Below are 12136 nucleotides of genomic sequence, written 5' to 3' on the forward strand. Positions count from 1 at the left end.
TCAGGAATTAAGACCTTTTGACCTTAATTTGTAAAAAATTTCAGTAACTCACCTCGCAGGGTTACAAACCTGCATAAAATATATAAAAGTCGACGTTGTTCAGGAATTTGGTTTTTGATTTGCATATCCAGACACTAGCATTATGTCATTGTTATTCTAGTTAATGAACCAAAACGTGGGCGTCGCCATACCACACCTTCAAAGATTTTCTTTCTCTGAACGGTCAACAATATAACTGAGACAATAATTTTGGAATTGCCAAATTGGCATGCACCCAATTTTTTTCTTCTGGGGAGGCAATGACAAAAGAAATAGTGAGGGGGGGGAGACAATATCAAAATAAATTTCGTGAAGAGGGGGCAAAAAAACAGATTTGATATTTTGACGAAGAATTGCTTAGAATCAAAGAAAAATTCAGGGTTTTGGGGAGAGAGACCAACACCTAGCGTACGTCCCTGGTACCAAGTACTAGTTCCTAATATCTTAAATGTTGTCGATGTCAAGGGAAATATCGAGCTGACATATCAAATTTTTATGTTACTGACATGCCAACAGATGGAGGTAGATGGAGGTATATCTCTACATAAGAGGTCAAAAGGAGCAACATCCAAAAATAAGGAAAATCAAACAAATCAAACGTTTGCCTAAAGCAAACACTTTCATTTCAGACACTTGCATTGAAAATCCTCGTCCCAACAAAAAGAAAAGCTTTTAAATGTGTTTATTCGTGCAATAGATCTTTCTTGTAATGTTGTATATGGACCATTATCCTTTTTATGACTATCAAAGCTGTGGAAAATATCAAACAGTTCGTGGTAACGAACTGTAAGTAAGGAGCGACCCGGCTCAATGGTAACCGAAACTCTAGAAAACGGGTGTTTGATACCAATAGATATATCAAAAGAATCAGATTTCAATGCTGATTTCAAATATATAACTTTCATCAAGTTTAGTGCTACCCATCAAAAGTTATGCGCCTGAGAAAATTTGGCTATTTTCGAAATAAGGGGAAAGACCCCCTAAAAGTAATATAGCCTTAATGAAATTCCCACCATCATATTCAGCATATCTGAAAACTCTACTGTAGAGGTTTCAAGCTCCTATCTACAAAAATGTGGAATTTTACATTTTTTGCCAGAAGAAAGATCACGGATGCGTGTTTATTTGTTTGTTTGTTTTTTTTGTTTTTTCCCCAGGGGTGATCGTATCGACCCAGTTGTCCTAGAATATCGTGGGAGGGCTCATTGGAACTGAAATTAAAAGTTCTAGTGCCCCTTTTGAGTGACAAAAAAAATGGAGGGCAACTAGGCCCCCTCCCACGCTTATTTTTTTCCCAAAGTCATCCGATCAAAATTTTGAGATAGCCATTTTGTTAAGCATGGTTGAAAATATGATAAAAATGTCTTTCAGGGTGACTTAATCCCCCGAAGTACCCAGAGGGAGGGCTAAAAGTTATGAACTTTACCCAATGTTAACATATAGTATTGGTTATTGGGAAGTATACAGAAGTTTTCAGGAGGTTTTTTTTCTGGTAGTGGGAGGGAAGGGTGGGTCGGTGGTTATGTTGGAGGATCTGTTCATGAAGGAAGTTTTCATGGGGGAAGGGAAATTGCCATGATGGGGGCGCGGGTCTTGCCAGAATTGTTTATTGTTTATTGGGATGTATACAACAATTTTCTGTATGTTTTTTTTGTGGCGGGGGGGGGGCTAGAGGAGGGGGTTACTCTGGAAGAATATTTCCGTGGAGGTTTTTTCTTCGGGGCAAGGGACATTTCTATGAAGAGGGCGCCAGATTTCCAAGCATTATTTAAAAAACGATCAGAAATTAAATTAAAAAAGACCAAGTTTTTTCAACTGAAATGTAAGAAGGAATATTAGAACTTAAAACGAACAGAAATTATAACGTATGTGAGGGAGTTCTCCCCCAAGTCAATACTTCGCTCTTTGCGCAAGTGTTTTTTTTAGTGCTTTCAAAAGTGCTATCTATTCTAATTAAACGGCCTTTGTGATTCAGGGGTTTGTGAATTAAAATTTTTTTTTAACTTTTAACGTAAAGAGCGTGGTATTGACTAAGGGGAGAACCACATCATATACGTAATAACATATACGTAATAAGAAAAAAACAATAAAAAAACAAGCGATACGGCTCACTAGTAATCGAAACTTTTAAAAACGGAATTGTGATGTCAATAAATGTATCAAAAGAATGTGTTTATAATGCTGATTCTAAATATATAAATTTTATTAAGTTTAGTATTACTCATCAAAGGCTACGATCCTGAGAAAATTTACTCGATTTTTTAAAGAGGGGGAAACATCCCCTACAAGTGAAAGAATTTTAATGAAAATCACACCGTCAGATTCAGCGTATCAGAAAACCCTATTACATAGGTTTCAAGCTCATATCTGCAAAAATCTGCAACTTTGTATTTTTTGCCAGAAGAAAAATATACGAATATAGAAGTTAGTTACGTAAGTTAATTTGTAAAGACATCCATTTAGCAAAAGAAAAGTAAAATTTTTATGCAAATAAAAGCTGCATTAACTAAAAAACGATCAGAAATTAAATAAAAAAAACAAGTTTTTTAAACTGAAAGTAAGGAGCGACATTAAAACTTAAAACGAACAGAAATTATTCCGTATATGAAAGGGGCTGTCCCTCCTCAACGCCTCGCTCTTTACGCTAAAGTTTTGACTCTGTCTCACAACTTTAGTTTTTAAAACAATACAAAACTTTAGCGTAAAGAGCGAGGCGTTGAGGAGGGCACAGCCCCTTTCATATACGGAATAATTTCTGTTCGTTTTAAGTTTTAATGTCGCTCCTTACTTTCAGTTTAAAAAACTTGTTTTTTTTTATTTAATCTCTACATAAGAGGTCAAAAGGAGCAACATCCAAAAATAAGGAAAATCTATGCCTAAAGCAAACACTTTCATTTCAGACACTTGCATTGAAAATGCTCGTCCCAACAAAAAGAAAAACTTTTAAATGTGTTTATTCGTGCAATAGATCTTTCTTGTAATGTTGTATATGGACCATTATCCTTTTTAAAACTATCAAAGCTGTGGAAAATATTGAAGAAAGAAGGAAAGCTAAGCGATCAAATCTAGTTCGGGCTTCTGAGGAGAAACAAGTACAGTTAGTTGCATAGTCACTGGAATTGGGTCGCACATGGCTATATAAAAACTCGCTTCGTTTTCCAACAAAAGCTGTGAGAGAAGGAGTAAAAAAGGGAGATGATGCAAGGGGTACATAGACAAAAAAGGAAAAACATCCAAAAAGAAATGTAAATATTGTAAGATATTTGGAAATATCTGCCTGATATAAAAAGAAAAAAAATCCCGTTGTTTGTTTTTTGTTCGTTTCTTCCTATTCTTCATTACATAATAGGTGTATAAGTCTATATAGGAAATAGTTCTCGCAAACCTATTGAGGCCTAGGTTATATTTGCTGATTTCCGAAACAGGATAAAATAATATTTCCGGTGCATACATAGAAGCAACAACTGCTTTTTAGTTTTTGGTCTGCTTCGGCTTCGGTCTATACTTGTCTTGTTTGATCCCATACCTGGCTCCTCAAATTTTTTAAGTTTTTATGACTTCTCCACAGTTTTTTTTCTGTTTTTCGCATATTCACCCAATTTTCCGTTAAAATAAATTTTTCACCACCAACCTATTGCCTTCTCTTTCTGAAATAATATATCTTGGTATACGCCTGACCAGTAAAAAACTAAACTGTGCATGAAGATTTGTGTGAAGCAATTTTGAGCCTACTGTGCTACACTGACAGATAATGCCCATGGTGTCTGGATAAGTTGCTTCATTTTCCAACAAAAAACTGTGACAGAATTTTGTACTTAATATAATTTGATTTACTTAATAGATATTTAAAATAATGTAAATAAAATAAGATTTCTAGATTGTATAAAATAAAATGGTATTTACTCATTGGCCTCTTCTGAAGGAAACATGCTGAACAAAAAAAGTCGTACCATTGGATTCCTAACTTTATACTATTTCCAAATATCATGGTCACTTTTCTGATAATAAACCTCACCCCTTTCTCGACTGATGCAATCTAGCTTCGTCTGGGATTGTTAGAAACTTTTAACAAAATTAATGATAGTTTTAAAAAAATGGATAACAATTGTAATTAATAGAAACATCCCGCATTTTCTAATGTAAGAATTTCATTGTTTTAGTCTTTTCATATTTTTTTTTATATATAGGGCTGCATATGCGACAATCGGAGAGGGGAGGGGATGACAGATAAACTGACCTTATTTGGAAATAGCATAAAATATGGTACCTAATGGTACTATTTTTATTTGCTTAGTATATTTCTTTTCTTTCAGTAAAAGCCAACCATTAAATAACTGGCAAATACCTGGCAAAACCTGGCAAATTTTATAAAATGAAATTAAAATTTAGCTAAAATAACCTATAGAAAAAATAGGAACATATTGGATATCAGTAGATTCCATTGGATTTCGCGTTCCAGCAATCAATTCTTGGAGACTACCATTCTGAATTCAATTATACCTCAATAAACGCATGGTATATCCTTATGGATGCGGCGGAACTCTCCCAACAGCTTTTGTGAGGCCAAGAACGCTTCAAACAGTATCAAACAGTTCGTGGTAACGAACTGTAAGTAAGGAGCGACCCGGCTCAATGGTAACCGAAAATCTAGAAAACAGGTTTTTGATACCAATAGATATATCAAAAGAATCAGATTTCAATGCTGAATTCAAATATATAACTTTCATCAAGTTTAGTCCTACCCATCAAAAGTTACGCACCCGAGAAAACTTGGCCGATTTTTAAAAAAAGGCGAAAAGACCCCCTAAGTGCTATAGAACCTTAATAAAAATCACACCATCATATTCAGCGTATCATAGAATTTGACGGCTGTGGTTAAAAGCACAAATATACAAAAATGGTTAATATTCCATATTTTGCCCGAAGAAAGATTACTGGTACATGTTTATTTGTTTGTTTGTTTTTTTTTTGTTTTTTTTTTCCCAGGAGTAATCATCACGATCCCGGGGTCGTAGAATATAGTAGAAGGACGCGTTGGACCTGAAATTAAAATTTCTATTGCCCTTTTTAAGTAACAAGAAAAAATTCAGGGCACCTAGGCCCCCTCCCACGCTCATTTGTTTCCCAAAGTCACCCGATCAAAATTTTGAGATGGCCATTTTGTTCAGCATGGTCAAAAATATGATAAAAATGTCTTTTAGGATGACTTGATCCCCCAAAGTCCCCAGGGGGAGGGCTGAAAGTTATGAACTTTACTCAATGTTAACATATAGTATTGGTTATTGGGAAGTATACAGACTTTTTCAGAGGAGATTTTTTCTGGTAGGGGGGGGACGGAGCGGGTCGGGGGCTATATGGAAGGATCTTTCCATGAAGGAAGTTTTCATGGGGGAAGGAAAATTGCCATGAAGGGGGCGCCGGACTTGCCAGCATTATTGATTGGGTAGTGGGACGTATACAACCATTGTTAGGACGGATATTTTCGGGAGGGAGGGGGGCTAGAGGAGGGGATTACTCTGGAGAATATTTCCGTGGAGGATGTTTCTTTGGGGTAAGGGACATTTCTATGACGGGGGCGCCGGATTTCCAAGCATTATTTAAGAAACGATCAGAAGTTAAATAAAAAAAACAAGTTTTTTCAACTGAAATGTAAGAAGGAATATTAGAACTTAAAACGAACAGAAATTATAACGTAAATGAGGGTGTTCTCCCCCAAGTCAATACCTCGCTTTTTACGCTATAGTTTTTTTTTAGTGCTTTCAAAAGAGCTATCTATTCTAATTAAAAGGTCTTTGTGATTCAGGGGTTTGTGAATTAAATTTTGTTTTAACTTTTAACATAAAGAGCGTGGTATTTACTAAGGGGAGAACCCCTTCATATAAGTAATAACATATACTTAATAAAAAAAAACAATAAAAAAACAAGCGATACGGCTCAATAGTAATCGAAACTTTTAAAAACGAAATTTTGATGTCGATAAAAGTATCAAAAGAATGTGTTTATAATGCTGATCCTAAATATTTGTAAATTTTAATAAGTTTAGTGTCACTCATCAAAGGCTACGAGCCTGATAGAATTTACTTGATTTTTTAAACAGGGGGGATACATCCCCTACAAGTAAAAGATCTCTAATGAAAATCCCACCGTTATACTCAGAGCATCAGAAAACCATCTTACATGGATTTCAAGCTCATATCTACAAAAATCTGCAACTTTGTATTTTTTGCCAGAAGAAAAATATACGAATATAGAAGTTCGTTACGTAAGTTAATTTGTAAATTACGTCAGAATTAAATTTAGAGACAGCCATTTACCAAAAGAAAAGTAAATTTTTTATGCAAATTTTGTTTACTTATTCAATGCCGGCGAGCCAAAATAAAAGCTGCATTAACTAAAAAACGATCAGAAATTAAATAAAAAAAAACAAGTTTTTTAAACTGAAAGTAAGGAGCGACATTAAAACTTAAAAGGAACAGAAATTATTCCGTATATGAAAGGGGCTGTGCCCTCCTCAACGCCTCGCTCTTTACGCTAAAGTTTTTATTGTTTAAAAAAAAGAATTGTGAGAAAGTCAAACTTTAGCGTGAAGAGCGAGGCGTTGAGGAGGGCACAGCCCCTTTCATATACGGAATAATTTCTGTTCGTTTTAAGTTTTAATGTCGCTCCTTACTTTCAGTTTAAAAAACTTGTTTTTTTTTATTTAATCTCTACATAAGAGGTCAAAAGGAGCAACATCCAAAAATAAGGAAAATCTATGCCTAAAGCAAACACTTTCATTTCAGACACTTGCATTGAAAATGCTCGTCCCAACAAAAAGAAAAACTTTTAAATGTGTTTATTCGTGCAATAGATCTTTCTTGTAATGTTGTATATGGACCATTATCCTTTTTAAAACTATCAAAGCTGTGGAAAATATTGAAGAAAGAAGGAAAGCTAAGCGATCATATCTAGTTCGGGCTTCTGAGGAGAAACAAGTACAGTTAGTTGCATAGTCACTGGAATTGGGTCGCACATGGCTATATAAAAACTCGCTTCGTTTTCCAACAAAAGCTGTGAGAGAAGGAGTAAAAAAAGGAGATGATGCAAGGGGTACATAGACAAAAAAGGAAAACCATCCAAAAATAAATGTAAATATTGTAAGATATTTGGAAATATCTGCCTGATATAAAAAGAAAAAAAAATCCCGTTGTTTGTTTTTTGTTCGTTTCTTCCTATTCTTCATTACATAATAGGTGTATAAGTCTATATAGGAAATAGTTCTCGCAAACCTATTGAGGCCTAGGTTATATTTGCTGATTTCCGAAACAGGATAAAATAATATTTCCGGTGCATACATAGAAGCAACAACTGCTTTTTAGTTTTTGGTCTGCTTCGGCTTCGGTCTATACTTGTCTTGTTTGATCCCATACCTGGCTCCTCAAATTTTTTAAGTTTTTATGACTTCTCCACAGTTTTTTTTCTGTTTTTCGCATATTCACCCAATTTTCCGTTAAAATAAATTTTTCACCACCAACCTATTGCCTTCTCTTTCTGAAATAATATATCTTGGTATACGCCTGACCAGTAAAAAACTAAACTGTGCATGAAGATTTGTGTGAAGCAATTTTGAGCCTACTGTGCTACACTGACAGATAATGCCCATGGTGTCTGGATAAGTTGCTTCATTTTCCAACAAAAAACTGTGACAGAATTTTGTACTTAATATAATTTGATGTACTTAATAGATATTTAAAATAATGTAAATAAAATAAGATTTCTAGATTGTATAAAATAAAATGGTATTTACTCATTGGCCTCTTCTGAAGGAAACATGCTGAACAAAAAAAGTCGTACCATTGGATTCCTAACTTTATACTATTTCCAAATATCATGGTCACTTTTCTGATAATAAACCTCACCCCTTTCTCGACTGATGCAATCTAGCTTCGTCTGGGATTGTTAGAAACTTTTAACAAAATTAATGATAGTTTTAAAAAAATGGATAACAATTGTAATTAATAGAAACATCCCGCATTTTCTAATGTAAGAATTTCATTGTTTTAGTCTTTTCATAGTTTTTTTTTATATAGGGCTGCATATGCGACAATCGGAGAGGGGAGGGGATGACAGATAAACTGACCTTATTTGGAAATAGCATAAAATATGGTACCTAATGGTACTATTTTTATTTGCTTAGTATATTTCTTTTCTTTCAGTAAAAGCCAACCATTAAATAACTGGCAAATACCTGGCAAAACCTGGCAAATTTTATAAAATGAAATTAAAATTTAGCTAAAATAACCTATAGAAAAAATAGGAACATATTGGATATCAGTAGATTCCATTGGATTTCGCGTTCCAGCAATCAATTCTTGGAGACTACCATTCTGAATTCAATTATACCTCAATAAACGCATGGTATATCCTTATGGATGCGGCGGAACTCTCCCAACAGCTTTTGTGAGGCCAAGAACGCTTCAAACAGTATCAAACAGTTCGTGGTAACGAACTGTAAGTAAGGAGCGACCCGGCTCAGTGGTAACTGAAACTCTAAAAAACAAGTTTTTGATACCAATAGATATATCAAAGGAATAAGATGTTAATGTTAATTTGAAATACATAACTGTCATCAAGTTTAGTACAACCTATCAAAAGTTACGCGCCTGAGAAAATTTGGCTGATTTTCAAAAAAAGGGGGAAAGACCCCTAAAAGTTATAGAACCTTAATGAAAATCACACCATCATATTCAGCGTATCAGATAACCCTACTGTAGAGGTTTCAAGCTCCTATCTACAAAAATGTGGAATTTTCCATTTTTTGCCAGAAGAAAGATCACGGTTGCGTGTTTATTTGTTTGTTTGTTTTTTTTTGTTTTTTTTTTTCCAGGGGTGATCGTATCGACCCAGTGGTCCTCGAATATCGTGGGAGGGCTCATTAGAACGGAAATTAAAAGTTCTTAATGAGAAACAAGTACAGTTAGTTGCATAGTCACTGGAATTGGGTCGCACATGGCTATATAAAAACTCGCTTCGTTTTCCAACAAAAGCTGTGAGAGAAGGAGTAAAAAAAGGGAGATGATGCAAGTGATACATAGACAAAAAAGGAAAACCATCGAAAAATAAATGTAAATATTGTAAGATATTTGGAAATATCTGCCTGATATAAAAAGAAAAAAAAATCCCGTTGTTTGTTTTTTGTTCGTTTCTTCCTATTCTTCATTACATAATAGGTGTATAAGTCTATATAGGAAATAGTTCTCGCAAACCTATTGAGGCCTAGGTTATATTTGCTGATTTCCGAAACAGGATAAAATAATATTTCCGGTGCATACATAGAAGCAACAACTGCTTTTTAGTTTTTGGTCTGCTTCGGCTTCGGTCTATACTTGTCTTGTTTGATCCCATACCTGGCTCCTCAAATTTTTTAAGTTTTTATGACTTCTCCACAGTTTTTTTTCTGTTTTTCGCATATTCACCCAATTTTCCGTTAAAATAAATTTTAACGTTTGTGAATCAAAATTTTTTTTAACTTTTAACGTAAAGAGCGTGGTATTGACTAAGGGGAGAACCCCTTCATATAAGTAATAACATATACGTAATAAAAAAAACAATAAAAAAACAAGCGATACGGCTCAATAGTAATCGAAACTTTTAAAAACTAAATTTTGATGTCAATAAATGTATCAAAAGAATGTGTTTATAATGCTGATCCTAAATATATAAATTTTATTAAGTTTAGTATTACTCATCAAAGGCTACGAGCCTGAGAAAATTTACTTGATTTTTTAAAGAGGGGGAAACATCCCCTACAAGTGAAAGAATTTTAATGAAAATCACACCGTCAGATTCAGCGTATCAGAAAACCCTATTACATAGGTTTCAAGCTCATATCTGCAAAAATCTGCAACTTTGTATTTTTTGCCAGAAGAAAAATATACGAATATAGAAGTTAGTTACGTAAGTTTTTTCAACTGAAATGTAAGAAGGAATATTAGAACTTAAAACGAACAGAAATTATAAAGTATGTGAGGGGGTTCTCCCCCAAGTCAATACCTCGCTCTTTACGCTACAGTTTTTTTTTAGTGCTTTCAAAAGATCTATCTATTCTAATTAAACGGTCTTTGTGATTCAGGGGTTTGTGAATCAAAATTTTTTTAACTTTTAACGTAAAGAGCGTGGTATTGACTAAGGGGAGAACCCCTTCATATAAGTAATAACATATACGTAATAAAAAAAACAATAAAAAAAACAAGCGATACGGCTCAATAGTAATCGAAACTTTTAAAAACAAAATTTTGATGTCAATAAATGTATCAAAAGAATGTGTTTATAATGCTGATCCTAAATATATAAATTTTATTAAGTTTAGTATTACTCATCAAAGGCTACGAGCCTGAGAAAATTTACTTGATTTTTTAAAGAGGGGGAAACATCCCCTACAAGTGAAAGAATTTTAATGAAAATCACACCGTCAGATTCAGCGTATCAGAAAACCCTATTACATAGGTTTCAAGCTCATATCTGCAAAAATCTGCAACTTTGTATTTTTTGCCAGAAGAAAAATATACGAATATAGAAGTTAGTTACGTAAGTTAATTTGTAAAGACATCCATTTAGCAAAAGAAAAGTAAAATTTTTATGCAAATAAAAGCTGCATTAACTAAAAAACGATCAGAAATTAAATAAAAAAAACAAGTTTTTTTAACTGAAAGTAAGGAGCGACATTAAAACTTAAAACGAACAGAAATTATTCCGTATATGAAAGGGGCTGTCCCCTCCTCAACGCCTCGCTCTTTACGCTAAAGTTTTTTTATTGTTTTAAAAAATAGAGTTGTGAGAAAGTCAAACTTTTTATTGTTTTAAAAAATTAAGTTGTGAGACAGAGTGAAACTTTGGCGTAAAGAGCAAGGCGTTAAGGAGGGGACAGCCCCTTTCATATACGGAATCATTTCTGTTCGTTTTAAGTTTTAATATCGCTCCTTACTTTCAGTTAAAAAAACTCGTTTTTTTTATTTAATTTCAGAAAGCGACTCTAGGCCCAGTGCCTCTCCGAAAGTTGGTGGCGGTGGAGTTTTGAAGTGCAAAGAAACCCGCATATGTACTAATTAAAGAACACAAGAAAAAAATAAGAGCAAAGTTAGAAAAAGAACGACATTTGAATTATAGGCTGGAAGTAAGCAGAGGGAACAATACAAGTTTTTGGTACTGCCTATACCCCATGGACCCACCAGTAGGAGCTTAGAATATTCAGAAAATGAGAGAAGATATACAGAGTTTGCGGACAGCTGAGAAAAAATAGTGTCGCCACGTTGCTCGTACATTTGAAAAAGCAAACAAAAGTTGTAAAAAACTACGTTCTAAACTAATACAAGGGACAAGGTTGCAAGATAAAATCCCACTTCTTGTTTAATAAAAAATATTTACAAACGAGACAGTTAACGACAAAAAAAAGAAGAAAACTCCTTAAGACAGATCTTAAAAGTTAAAATGAAAAGAGAAAAAAGTAGACCATTTACGTCAGAGGCGAAAAGAAAAAATGGGAATGACATGCGTCGGTAGCCATGAACGAAAACATTATTGTATTTAATATGAATTAATGACAGAAAATGACATATGTCTACTAATGCCCACTACTATGGTAAAGAACTATTGTATTGTCATGTTTACACTATGCTTTTGTTTTGCTATGGTTGAAAATCCAAAATAAATCACGATAACTAGCAATTAACAAAACCCAGAGCAAGGAATAAAATCCCTCATGCTAAACAAAGCGTGATAAAACACTATTATTTGTATTGTAACAAACACTGCAATTATTCTGATGAGGAAAATTTTTCATATCAGCAAATATCATCAGATGACTACTTTGCAGACCGTTTTTCTTTTCTCCCTTCTTTCAGTTTCGGTTACTATTGCGCGACGTCACTCTTTACTTACAGTTCGTTACCACGAACTGGTTGATGACTCAGATATAATAGCCGGTAAAAAATTAAAAAAAGAAACAAATCTGGCTTATGCTAGAATAATTTATTCTTCCAAGCACAATTATCACCAATGACATAGGTAGAGACATAGGGGAGGGTGAGAGGCATTTTCCTGGGGTTAGGAAGCCAAAACT

At 34.0% G+C, this 12136-nt stretch overlaps 1 protein-coding gene across 5 annotated transcripts in view; it reads right to left on the reverse strand.

The window, feature by feature from the left end:
* The window catches only part of stac (C2 and C2B_Munc13-like domain-containing protein staccato), a 164651-nt gene that overhangs the window by 90042 nt on the left and 62473 nt on the right, over positions 1-12136 (reverse strand). The window lies entirely within an intron of this gene.

Source organism: Artemia sp. Qi Xiang Cuo, chromosome 2 (genome assembly GCF_049724085.1).
Source record: "Artemia sp. Qi Xiang Cuo chromosome 2, ASM4972408v1, whole genome shotgun sequence".
Lineage (NCBI taxonomy): Eukaryota > Metazoa > Arthropoda > Branchiopoda > Anostraca > Artemiidae > Artemia > Artemia sp. Qi Xiang Cuo.